Source organism: Felis catus, chromosome C1, assembly GCF_018350175.1.
Source record: "Felis catus isolate Fca126 chromosome C1, F.catus_Fca126_mat1.0, whole genome shotgun sequence".
Classification (NCBI taxonomy): domain Eukaryota; kingdom Metazoa; phylum Chordata; class Mammalia; order Carnivora; family Felidae; genus Felis; species Felis catus.
In genome coordinates, this window is record NC_058375.1 from 30,990,755 (window position 1) to 31,003,390 (window position 12,636).

At 44.8% G+C, this 12,636-nt stretch overlaps 2 protein-coding genes across 9 annotated transcripts in view; one reads left to right on the forward strand and one right to left on the reverse strand.

The window, feature by feature from the left end:
- MYCL (MYCL proto-oncogene, bHLH transcription factor) overlaps positions 1-2,332 on the reverse strand; it is a 102,334-nt gene extending 100,002 nt beyond the window's left edge. Inside the window, exon 1 of the mRNA XM_023258521.2 lies at positions 2,201-2,332. The gene's annotated coding sequence lies outside the window, so the exon portion shown is untranslated. The remainder of the gene's footprint in view (positions 1-2,200) is intronic.
- A 113-nt stretch (positions 2,333-2,445) lies between these two features.
- CAP1 (cyclase associated actin cytoskeleton regulatory protein 1) overlaps positions 2,446-12,636 on the forward strand; it is a 28,643-nt gene continuing 18,452 nt past the window's right edge. For 2 of the 8 annotated variants that reach the window (XM_011284711.4, XM_045035601.1), the window contains exon 1: positions 2,446-2,583. The gene's annotated coding sequence lies outside the window, so the exon portion shown is untranslated. Of the gene's footprint in view, positions 2,602-12,636 lie in introns of all 8 variants that reach the window. The other 6 variants (XM_019836737.3, XM_045035602.1, XM_019836735.3 and 3 more) reach the window with 3 other exon arrangements.

The window sequence follows — 12,636 nt, forward strand, 5'->3', positions numbered from 1 at the left end:
CAACACCTGTTTCCACAATAGATTGTAAGCTCCATGAGGGCAGGGACAGAGTCTGGCTTGTCCATTCGCATACTCCTCATTGTGTCTAGTGCAAAGTAGCATGGTGCCTACGATGCTTCTTGAGGAAGAACTCAATCATGAACTCAATCATTTTTTTCAGTGTATAAACAAATGAATACATAGGGGCACCTGGGTGGCCCAGTCAGTTAAGTGTCTGACTCTTGACTTTGGCTCAGGTCATGATCTCATGATTCGTGGGTTAGAGCCCTGCCTTGGGCTCTGTGCTAAAAGCGCAGGGATTTGCCCTCTCCCTCTCTCTGCCCCTCCCTGCCTCTCTCTCAAAATAAATGAACTTTTAAAATGTTACAAAATAAATAAAGTGATACAGACACTGCTCTTAAATTGCCTCCCGTGGGGTTACAAGTACATGTGGTTAGACTCCTTAAAAGATTAGAAGTTTCCTTAGGGGCAGGGGTTGTGACTTACTCATGTGTGGGCTCTTTACAAAGAATCACTTTATAATGTAGTTTCATATAGGTTACTGCTTCTGTTTCTTATTTCAACCCCACAAATTATTATCCCCATTTTGTAAATAGGAAAACTTTCTTCCTTTCATCCTTCTTCCTGTTTCCTCCTCTCTCTCCCCTACATCTGGAATGCATGTCTAGGTATCTGCTGTCCCTAATTTCAGAAAGAGATTGAGGGCTTAAATGGAGAGCTGATTACAATGAGGGTCAGGGAGGCTACTTGCCCTAGGTTTCACAAACATGAAGCACTCAAATATAATTATTTGATATATTTGTGTGATGTGTGTGTGTGTGTGTGTGTGTGTGTGTGTGTGTGTGTGTGTGAGAGAGAGAGAGAGAGAGAGAGAGAGAGAGAGAGAGAGAGAGAGAGTTTTTTGTTAAATGTAAATATTTAAAATATAAATTTTTGTACCCTATTTTGTCATGTGGTCATTTTTCTTTTAAACATACTGGAAGTCACAAAATTAAAAAGAGGCCCAGGTTCAGCCAAGTCAGGTAACCAGTCTAATCCCAGTCTAATCCCTAGTAAAGTGCCCAAGCCAGGAATTATGGAAACCCAGGATGTCTCCCCGTCTAGAGGCATCACTAACTCAAAACTGTGGCACATGTTATTTCAGTATGGTCTGTGGCATACTCATGGGATTTCATCATATAGATGTGTTTACTTCAAAGTTCTAAGTTACTTTGTGACTTTGGAAAGTAATTTAGCTTCCCCATTTGAAAACTGGAGGCCATAATAGCATCTACCACAGAGAGTTCCTATTAGGATTACATGAAAATGTTCTTGAAGCATTCAGCACAGGCTTGGCACATAGTGCGCAGTAAATGGTGGCTATTATTATAAGAACTGTATCTGTGACTTTGGCATATAGCGCCTGCATTCAACTTGAAGCTTGGAGCTGTCACCGTCGCTCAGCCGAAGGAGTGGGAACAATTGCACTCGCCAATTTTTTCTGGAAATAAATCTTTGTGGGAGGATAATCGCCGGTTGGAAAGTGTGAGCCTTGAGGGAACAAAGCTCTGATCCCCAGGCCCGAGGACCACGCGAAATCTCTCTCCCCCGCGGGCTGCGGCCACGGAGCCTAATGTCCCCGGGACTGAGTGGCAGGTGGCAGGGCACGCCCAGCTCCGGGCAAGGCGGCCTCACAAACCGGTTTTAGCGGAGCGGAGGATGATCTTCGCTCATTCCGCTCATCTAATTCTCGGGGACCACACCCTGCGCGCGGGGAGGAAGGACTCCAAAACCGCGGGGCGGAGGCTTCCGCGTGGTCCCAGACCTGACCATCTATGGTCACAGAGCACACGGAACAAACAGGAAGTGGGGCGAGCCTCCACCTTCCCAGCCAGCAAGCCGAGCGACGGCGGGCATGCCCAGAAACCCAGGGCTGGACCCACGCGCCCTCACCAACCACCTCCCCACACCGGCCTCGCGAGGGATCCCTAGGACACTGTTCAGACCAAAGGCATCCGCACGTCACAAACGGCGACACTGAGATATGCACGCCCAAAGAGGCGGAGCTTCGCCTCAATCTCCTCGGAGAGTGGACGATTGTCCGGGATTCCCAGAAAATCCTGACTCCTAGTCCCTCCAAGACCCCTTCCGACGGCTAGGCTAAGGCACTGGCCTCGGTCATTGAGACCGCATTGATAGGAGCACTAATTTAGCCACTCACCTGTTCTCCTTCTCCGGAGGTGGAGCTTAGCTGGTAATTTCGGCCCTTCATTGGCCCGGACGACTCGGCTCCCGCCAGTTGGCAGGGAGGCGTGGCCTACCCCTGAGCACACACCGGGGGCCGCTCCGGCTTTGGGGGCGGGACCCTCTCCCACGTGCCCTCCGGTCTAGCATGGATTCTCCCTTCCGGGCGTGGAGAATAGGGGGCGGAGCCAGGAGCGGGGCGGCCAGACTTCCTCCCGGGTCCCTCCACTAGCTCGGCGTTTCAGCAGCCGTCCACTTCCGGTGGGGGTGCCGCGCCCAGTAAGGGCCCGGAAGTGGGTCGCGCGAAGATTGCTGGGCGGTTCTTGCCGGAAGTGGAGAGCGGCTGATCGCAGTCCGGAGGTGAGGCGGAACTCTGAGGTGAGGGTACGCGGCCGGGTAGGGACGGGGGTCCACTCCGCGGCCCACTGGTCTCTGGAGTTGTTAATGGTCTTACCGACCTATGCGCGTACGGTGAGCGTTGCTGAAGGGGCCATAGCGGAGGCCCTCAGGCCGACCCGGGATCCTGGGCGCGGTCTCTTGAGGTGGGGCCAGGGTGACCAACGGAGCCGGGCTCCTCTGGGGAGGCCCCTCCGCTGGATTTTGCAGTCCTGGCCGTCAGCCTCAGCGGGGGCCTGATTCCTAAGGTGCCCAGACTTAGGCATTCCTAAGGAACCAACGACACCTTAGAGTCTTCTCTATGCCCCATCTCGTCCCCATTGCACAGATGGGTAAATTGATCCCCGGGGAGGAGAGGCTGGTCTACGACCGTATAGCGAGTGAGGGAAACAATTGGACTCAAGACCTCAGTTATTTAGATTAACAGTCCCAGGTCCTTCCCACGACTGTTTCCCAGGAACCTCTTTCTTTACCCCTGAGTGGTCTTCCGGTCGGTGTCGAGTCGCGGCGGGCAGCTGCAGGTTAAAGACCGCCCGCTGCGTGGATTTTTTTTTTTTTTTTTTTAATGCAACCTGTTTGGAATACCTGGGTAGTTTTTCACAAGAGAGTGGGGCAGGTCTTTGTGTTTGCAATCAGATAGCCTCTCCTTCCTCCAGGTCTGTTGCTCCTATTCTGAAAGGCTTGTTTAACTTTATTGAAGGTGTTGCATACTTCTGGACCTGAAATCAGATGGCTCAGGTTTGGTCTGTCCGCTCTGCTAAGTTTCTGTAGCTGTAGATGCATTAACTTCCTTGAGCCTTATTTTTCTTATCTTTTAAGCGGAGATCTCTGCATATCTCACAGGATTAAATTCAGTCTAACAAATTGTGTTTATTCTGTCAAGCACTCTGCCATATCTAGGGAATGCAGTTTTGGAAGAAAAAAAAAAAAAAGCCAGACCTTTGCCGGGACGCTTAAGAAGTAATTATAAATGTGATGAGTGTTAGGAAAGAACAGTGTTGGAAATATATAACTTAGGGCTTAGGAAGATTCCTTCTGCAGAGCAGAATTTAAGATGAATTTTGAAGGATAAACAGCATGAAGCTTGGTGAGAGGATGAACACCTTTTCAGGCAGAACTGTGTCAGTTGAAGCTCTTTGTAGGGATCCCTGTTCAGCTGAAAAACAGGACAGCCCAGCACATTCATCATTCACCACTCATTCATTGAGCCCTTAATATGTATGAGGTACACACTAAATGAGGCACTTGGCCTGGTGGCCAGGAATACAGCTGTTACCATGGAGTGTAGGGGGGCAGACAAGTAAATCAGGGATGGCTTGCCATATGCACTGTCATAATGCACTGTGTGAGTACAGGGCTATGGGAGAATAGAGAGAGGAATACCTGAGCCAGACTTCCGAGCTTTGAGGAGGAAATGGGAGGATAAGTCTTGCAAAACTTACTTAGCTGTGTGGTCAGTCTGGAAAAAGGGTTTCCAGGCAAAGAGTACAAGTGCAAGGACATGGAGATCTGGACATGTGAAAGACCACGGCTAATTCAGTGACTGAAATTCTAGTAATGCTTGGAGAAACGGAGGAAGTGGGAAGTGGTGGGTCAGATATAAAGGGCCTTGTAAATTGTGCTGCGTAACGTGGATCTTAGGAAAATGATGTGGTCAGATTTATGTTTTAGGAAGTTTAGTTTGTCAAGGCAGAAGGGACACGATGGCAGAGTAGACCAGTGTGGGGAAGCTGTTGCCATAGTCTTGGCCTGAACTGAGACAGTGACCATGGGAAGGAGAGGAGGGATCGGATTTGAGCAGTATGTATGTATATATTGTTTTTTAATATGGGGGGGGGGGGAGAGTGCAAGTGGGGGAGGGGCAGAGGAAGGGGGATAGGGGATCTGAAGCAGACTCTGCACTGATAGGCTGACAGCGGTGAGCCTGGAACTCACCAGCCAACCAGGAGAACGCAAACTGAGCCGAATTGGGACACTCAACCCACTGAGCCACCTGGTGCCCCTTGAGCAGTATTTAAAAGATAGAAACCATAGAATTGGAGGCTGATTATTAATGGAAATGAAGAGGGGTGCCTGGGTGGCTCAGTCGATGGGGCATCTAACTTTGGCTCAGGTCATGATCTCGCAGTCTGTGAGTTCAAGCCCTCGTTCGTCTCTGTGCTGACAGCTCAGAGCCTGGAGCCTGCTTGGGATTCTGTGTGTGTGTGTGTGTGTGTCTATCTCTCTGCCCCTCCCCAGCTCACGCTTTCTCTCTCTCTCTCTCTCTCTCTCTCTCTCTCTCTCTCTCTCTCTCTTTCTCAAAAATAAATACACATTTTTTAAAAAAGGAAATGAAGAAATAGAAGTCGTCTAGGATGAGTGCCTGGTTTTCTGGCTTAGGGAACTGGGTGGTACCATTCACCAAGGTAGGTAATGTGAGAGGAGAGGGGTAAGTTGGGGAGGTGGCATGGAAAGAAAATGAATTTTGGACGTATTTAGTTGGAGGTGTTTGCAGCGCATCCACACAGATGTCGGAATAAGGTATCCCAATTAGAGGAAACAAGAGCAAAGGTGCGGAGGCATATATTCAGCGAAGCGCCCGGAGTTTGTGGTGGAAGTAAGACCAGGAAAAAAGGTAGATAGATGGCTGCCAAGTTGTGAAGGGCTTTTGATGCCTCGTTTGAAGGCGTTTGGGTTTTATTCAGCAGTTGGGAGTTTGCTTATTATTGTTTGAGTTGCACTGGTCCAGCATAAAGAAATGTCTGTAGGAGGGAAGACATTTTTTAAAAAAATTTTTTTTTTTCAACGTTTATTTATTTTTGGGACAGAGAGAGACAGAGCATGAACGGGGGAGGGGCAGAGAGAGAGGGAGACACAGAATCGGAAACAGGCTCCAGGCTCTGAGCCATCAGCCCAGAGCCTGACGCGGGGCTCAAACTCCTGGACCGCGAGATCGTGACCTGGCTGAAGTCGGACGCTTAACCGACTGCGCCACCCAGGCGCCCCAAGACATTTTTTTTCTGTAGGAATTGCCTACCTTTTTCTTCACTAGAAATACTTTGTCAGTCAGGTGGACGTAGTTTATGTCTGAGAGGAGCTTAAATAAAATGGTAGCAGTGAAAAGCATTTTGTCAGGGTACAACCTGTCATGCCAGCCCAGACTGGTGGTAATGTTAAGTTTCAGTGTATTTTTGCTCTGAGGAGGTTAGCTGTTTAGTTTGTAAAATGGTTCGTTTCCAATCTGGAGGGCGATCTTTTTTTTCACCCCCTTTTTTTGGTTATACGTACGTAGGTTTAGCTGCGATTATTTTTGTAACCAGGAACTAAGCCTTGTAAAAGTGACTTCCTCCTTTCGGTTTTCTGTGAAGCACTTGATGCATTTCACAGGTGCCTGGGTGGCTCAGTCGGTTGAGCGCCTTACTTTGGCTCAGGTCATGATCTCACAGTTTGGGAGTTTGAGCCCGGAATCCCCGAATCAGTCTCGCTGTTGTCACCGCAAGGCCCTTCCTAGACCCTCTGTCAGCCTCTCTCTCTCTCTCTCTCTCTCTCTCTGCCCCTCCCTGACTCGCCCACACTCACTCTCTGTCTCTCTCTGTCTCTCTCAAAAATAGACTTTTTTTTTTTAAAAGACGCATTTTACTTAAACGAGCAAATACAAAGTGTCATTGGAAGTTGAACTCTCTAGTTTGAAATTAAAAATTTTTTTTAATGTTTATTTATTTTTGAGAGAGAGCGCAAATGGGAGAGGGGCAGAGAGAGAGGGAGACGCAGCATCTGAAGCAGGCTCCAGGCTCAGAGCTGTCAGCACAGAGCCTGACACGGGGCTCGAACCCACAAACTGTGAGATCATAACCTGAACTGAAGTGGGACGTATAACCCACTGAGCCACCCAGGTGCCCCTGTCTGGTTTGAAATTTAATCTGAAGTTGAAATCTGAGGATCCTCAAGCCACATCTTGCCCACTCCTAGTGATTATTCCTTTGAATTGTCATCATTTTCTTTTTTTTTTTTTTTTTACTTTCTATTAACGTGGCTTTCATACTTCACCTTCTCTACTACAACCAGGCTAATCTTTTAAAAAGAACCATTTTCATCTTCCCTGGCTTCATATTCCCAAAGAAATAAATCTAAATTCCATTGTCCCGTTTACAAAATTCTCCACATTAGACCCTTAATTAGCTTTCATTGGATAGTACAGGTTGACATTCTGATTTAGAAAGTCCTGAACCCGTGGCGTTTTATTTATACCTCTTGTGCTTCCCTTTTGCTCCTTATTACATTAGAACAGGGTTTCTCAACATTGGCACAATTGACATTTTAGGCTGGATGGTTCTTCATTGTGGGGTTGGCCTGCCTGCACATTGTAGGATTTTAGCAGTATCCCTGGCCTCCACCCATCAGATGCCAGTAGCACTTGGCTCCTTTGTGCCTACCAAAGATGTCTCCTGACATTGCCTAGTGTCTCCCGGAGGATGAAATTGCCCTTGATTGAGAACCACTGCATTAGAAAGTATCATAACTATGTTTGTGCCGTGTTATCTCTCCAATTAGATTTTCTGGGGCAGGCTTCATGACCATGCTTAGCACAGTATATACACATCATAAGCACTGGATATCCTGTAGTGAGTGAATCATTTTTCATTGAGGCAGCAAGAATCATTGTTTGTTTAAAGGAATTTCTGGGGTCCTTGAAGGACTTTCATTTTTGCTTTTTTCCTCAGAGGGTGTGATCTTGATAGAGAAATGCCTCTGATTAGGCACTCACCCAGAAGGAAGCTTTGGGTTAGTTGACAGTGCAAGTAAGCAGATTTATGTATCTCTTACATTGAGGATATATACATTCCTGTTTTATTCATGTTGCCTTCTTTTCTTTTCTTTTACTTATTTTTGAGAGGGAGAAAGAGAGCATGCCACGTGTGCACAAGGGAGGGGCAGAGAGAGAGAGAGAGAGAGGGAGAGAGAGAACCCCAAGCAGACTCCATGCTGTCAGTGCAGAGCCCAACATGGGGTTGGAACTCACAAACCATGAGATCATGACCTGAGCCGAAATCAAGAGCCTGATGCTTAACTGACTGAACCACCTAGGTGCCCCAGTGTTGCCTGCATTTAGACAGCTTAGTTTAGTTTATTATTATTTATTTTTTTAATTTAATTTAATTTTTAATTTATTTTTTATTTTTATTGTATTTAATTAAAAAAAAATTTAACGTATATTTATTTTTGAGAGACAGAGGTAGAGCATGAGTGAGGGAGGAGCAGAGAGGGGGAGGCACAGAATCCCAAGCAAGCTCCAGGCTCTGAGCTGTCAGCACGGAACCCAACGCAGGGCTCGAACTCACTATGAGATCATGGCATGAGGGGAAGTTGGATGCTTAACCGAATGAGCCACCCAGGCGCCCCTAGATTACCGTTTATTTTAAATTGCCATTTTAAATTTATTTTAAATTGCCATTATTTTAAATTGTTATAGTTTATGTTCTTGGTGCTCAGTGTTTATTTTGATTAAGTTGTTATAGTTGAATCATCTTTAATGCGACTATAGCATTTCACCATGAAACGGTTTCTTTTTGGTATACCATCATGTAAACTTAATAAAAAGAATCAAAGCTCTAAAAATATCCCTTATTTATAAATAAAGCTTCGTTTGCCTTGTATTATGAGACATGTGTTAAACTTTTCCATTTGACTAGAAAATAGAGTTGAAATGTTTCATGGAAGGAGTGAGCTTGCTTTTTTTGTGTTTTGTTTTGTTTTGTTTTGTTTTTCTGCAGAGGTCATTAAAATTCCTATACTTAAGTTTAATTATAGACTTACAGTCACAGATCTTTTCATATCTCTATTTGTAGCTGAATCCTGGCTAGGGACAAATGGCGTCCTAGATCTATCTTTATGCAACTAGCCAGCTGAAATCAGCCAATGTGCTTTTTCCTTATACAGTGTAAAAGTTGCCTGCTGAATGCTCTTACATAGTTGATCTTTGTAATATTCCTTGGGTATAAGAGAGAGGGGAAACCCATGGCCACACAAAGTTGTTTATTGCCCTGACTGTTGAAGCAGCTAGTTCTAAGTCTGACTTCAGCTTGTACATTCTAACTAGCCTTACTCACTCCTGGAATTTCAGATAGGGCACAGGAGACAAGTGTTGATATTGGATTGGATTCTTTCCCTCCCTAGAAGATAGGTCTTTCTCTTTTAATCTAAACCTCAGATGGCAGTGACTCAGGCAGTAAAATGTCATTGGTTCCCTCTGAAACCAAATGCTTAAGGAAGAACAGTGGCTCCTGATTTGGGTTAGATTTAGATGGTATCTTTACTGGGGCAAAGTGGTATCTGTTCTTTGGTTTCTGGTTAAAACAGCCAACTTGCGCAGTGCCTGGGTGACTCATTTGGTTAAGCGTCTGACTTCAGCTCAGGTCATGATCTCATGGTTCTTGAGTTCGAGTCCCATGTCAGACTGTGCTGACAGCTCTGAGCCTGGAGCCTGCTTCGGATTCTGTGTTTCCCTCTTCTCTCTGCTCTTCCCCCTCTCGCACTCTGTGTGTGTGTGTGTGTGTGTGTGTGTGTGTGTGTGTGTGTGTGTCTCTGTCTCTCTCTCTCTCTCAAAAATAAACATTAAAAAAAAAACAAAAAAACCCATAGGGGCACCTGGGTGGCTCAGTAGGTTAAGCATCCAACTTCAAAGCTCAGGTCATGATCTCACGGTCCATGAGTTTGAGCTCTGTGCTGACAGCTCAGAATCTGGAGCCTGTTTCAGGTTCTGTGTCTCCCTCTCTCTCTGCCCCTCTCCTGCTCGCACTCTCTGTCTCTCCCAAAAATAAATAAACATTAAAAAAAAAATTAAAAAACACATAGCCAACTTGTGTCTCCTATTAGTATGTCTAGGTTTTACTTTGACGTAGTAGAGCCTAGTGATGAGAACAAGGCTCTAATTCTATATTGTTAGGAGTAGAACTAACTAATGTCTTACAGCTTGGTGGTACCTTAGGAGAGAGATCCTAATGGAACTCGTTTTTGTTTTGTTTTGTTTTGTTTTTTAATAAAGAAATTAACTATGTTAAAGAAGGTTGGAAAATCAGGAAATTGTCTAAAACCCCATCACTCCAATGTGACAAATATTGTAAATTTTGTGTTCTATTCAAGTCTTTTTCCGCGGCGCATTCCTTGTAATTAGAGGTCTAAGTTAACGTTGCAGTGAATATCTGCCTGTCACTTTCCCCACATTCGGATTATTTTATTAGGATAACATCTCAGGGACAGAAATACAAAGTCAAGGCCAAAAGAAGCATTTTGAAGCAGATCAGTCGGGCTGCCATAGTATGCAGGCTGACTTGTATAGCTGCTTTTCAGTTTTACTTAAGGGTATGACTTAGAGGAACGACTACCAGACAAAGTAGAAAACATTTAAACGTGACAACTTCCTACTCAAGTAGACATTCATACCACTGGCTTAATTGTCTGGTGAGATGAGACAAGAACTGCAGGAGTAGCCTGGTTCCATTTACTTCTGAACAACTGCCTTGAATAGGCTGGAGGAATTGGGTTGTTTGAATTGTTCGAATGATGAGACTCTGAAGCAGCTTTGGCAGGAATCACTAGCCAATTCTGATTTTTTTCTTGGTTTTAGACCACAAAAGAAATTGCTGGAGAATCCACCTCATAGTTTCTTTTTGCTGTGTGTGATATCCCTCCAAGAGCCTATCCATTCTCATACTTTGTGATATTTCTTTGTGGATAACTTGCAAACATTGTTCTCCAGCCTTGGTCCTTCCCCAAGTTTTATTTCTAAATACCCACTTAGAAGCTTCAGCTCCTCTTCAGACTCTCCTTGTCCAAAACTGACTTCATCTTCTTGCCCCAAATAGTACATGCCAGAAACCTGTTTCTGCCTATAGTGTCATCCTTCTCTTAGGCCCCTGGATTTGCAATTCGAGTCATCTTTGCTTCCTTTCTGAGTGCTACAGTACTCAATAGTCACTACCACACAGTTAGTACTTGTTCTGTGTTTAATGCACACTTGTTTTGTATGACCTCCAAGGGCAGAACTAAGATCAGTGGGTGGAAGTTGCAGGGAAGCAGATTTTGCCTCCATATAAGGAAGAACTTTTAGTACTTTGAGCTGTCTGAAGGGAATGGGCTGCCTCTAGAAGTCTCGGTTTCCCCACACTGAAGGTACTTGAACGGAGGTTACCTGGCTAATTGCTGAGAATGTTGAAAGGATTGTTCTGGCATCAGATGGTGTTTTTACAAGATGATTTCTAGAATCCCTCCTAATCCTGGCAGTGAAGGATTCAGTGGAAGGTAGCTTTGTTTCTCCTGCTAGATTAGATTCCCTTGGAACAGGAACACTATTTTACCACTTAATTCAGGTGCTGGTTACGTAGTTACCTAAAACTGATTATTTGTGGGTTAATTGATTCTTTTCCTTTCATTTCCATATCTGGCTGGAGAGTAGATGGTATAGATTTTTTTCTTTTGAAATATAAAAAATATTTTTTTCAGCAGCCCTCTCATTTTACAGCTGGATGAATAGCAGCTTTCAACCTTAGACCCTATTAGCTTCCTAGTTCAACCTAACCTAGACCTTAATATTGTCCCATTTTTCCAAATTGCATTCTGTTTATCAAATAGTACTTGTAAAAATGTTGCTTTCATCATATTACTCCTTCACTCAAAACCCTTAAATGGCTTCACACTTATCACAGCATCAGATTCAAATACTGCCTGGCTTTCAGTGCCCTTCATTACCTAGCCTGCCTTGCTTATCCAGCCTTATTTTTCATGATGCTTGATGCTCTATGCAGATTAACCCACATAACATACTTTATGTGCCTAGCCCCCTTATTCTCTCCTCTTTGCGTCTGATTGCTCAGAATGTCTTCCCTTTTTTCTTTTACTTTTTCTATCAGGATGCCCCCCTTTCTCCTGAAACCAGACTATCTCAAGGCGCCTGGGTGGCTCAATTGATTAAGCGTCCGACTTTGGCTCAGGTCATGATCTCACAGTTGGTGAGTTCGAGCCCCACATCGGGCTCTGTGCTGACCGCTCAGAGCCTGGAGCCTGCTTCGGATTCTGTGTCTCATTCTCTCTCTGCCCCTCCCCCACTTGTGTTCTGTCTCTCAAAATTAAATAAAAATGTAAAAACAAACAAACATAAAAACCCCAGACTATCTCCAGTCCTCACTGATTTCTTCTCAACTCTCAGAACATATAGTAATTTATAGTGTCATTTAGAACCATACAACATTTTACAAAGAAAAAGCTCCAGTATATAGGCTGATACTGGAACTTTTCCTAATCTAAATGGAGTTAGACAATCTCTAAAAGAACTTTAAAAAGCGTGTCACCAGTATTTATCCCATTGGCATTTTCATTTGTGTTGGCCTTCCCAATAAGAATGAAATCTTCTTGGGGCGCCTGGGTGGCTCGGTCGGTTAAACGTCTGACTTCGGCTCAGGTCACAATCTCGTGGTCCATGAGTTCGAGCCCCGTGTCGGGCTCTGTGCTGACTGCTCAGAGCCTGGAGCCTGTTTCAGATTCTGTGTGTCTCTCTCTGCCCCTCCCCTGTTCATGCTGTGTCTCTCTCTGTCTCAAAAATAAATAAACGTTAAAAAAAAATTTTTTTTTAATTAAAAAAAAAAAGAATGAAATCTTCTTGAGGGCAGATGCCATTTGCCTTCTATGTCTTCAGTATCTGCTAAGTACAGTGCCAAGTACAGTACTAAGCACTTTCATTTTATAAGCATCTTCTGTGTGCCCGGTTGTTGTAGGTACTGCGAATTGGTGGGGCTGGTTGAGGGAGGAGAATGGATAGATTCCCATCTAAAGCCTGAATTCTAGCACAACGCATGTAGTGATAACATTTTACATTTAAACTGTATTTTAAGGTTCCCAAAGTGACTATTCCTCTCCTTTGATCCTTACATCTCTGTGTGCTAGGTAAGGACTCATTAAATGACAGTCCTTTAGTTATACAGTTAATACATGGCAGAGCTGGGACTCAAAGCTTCGTCTCCTGAATCCTAGTTTTTTCTTAGACTT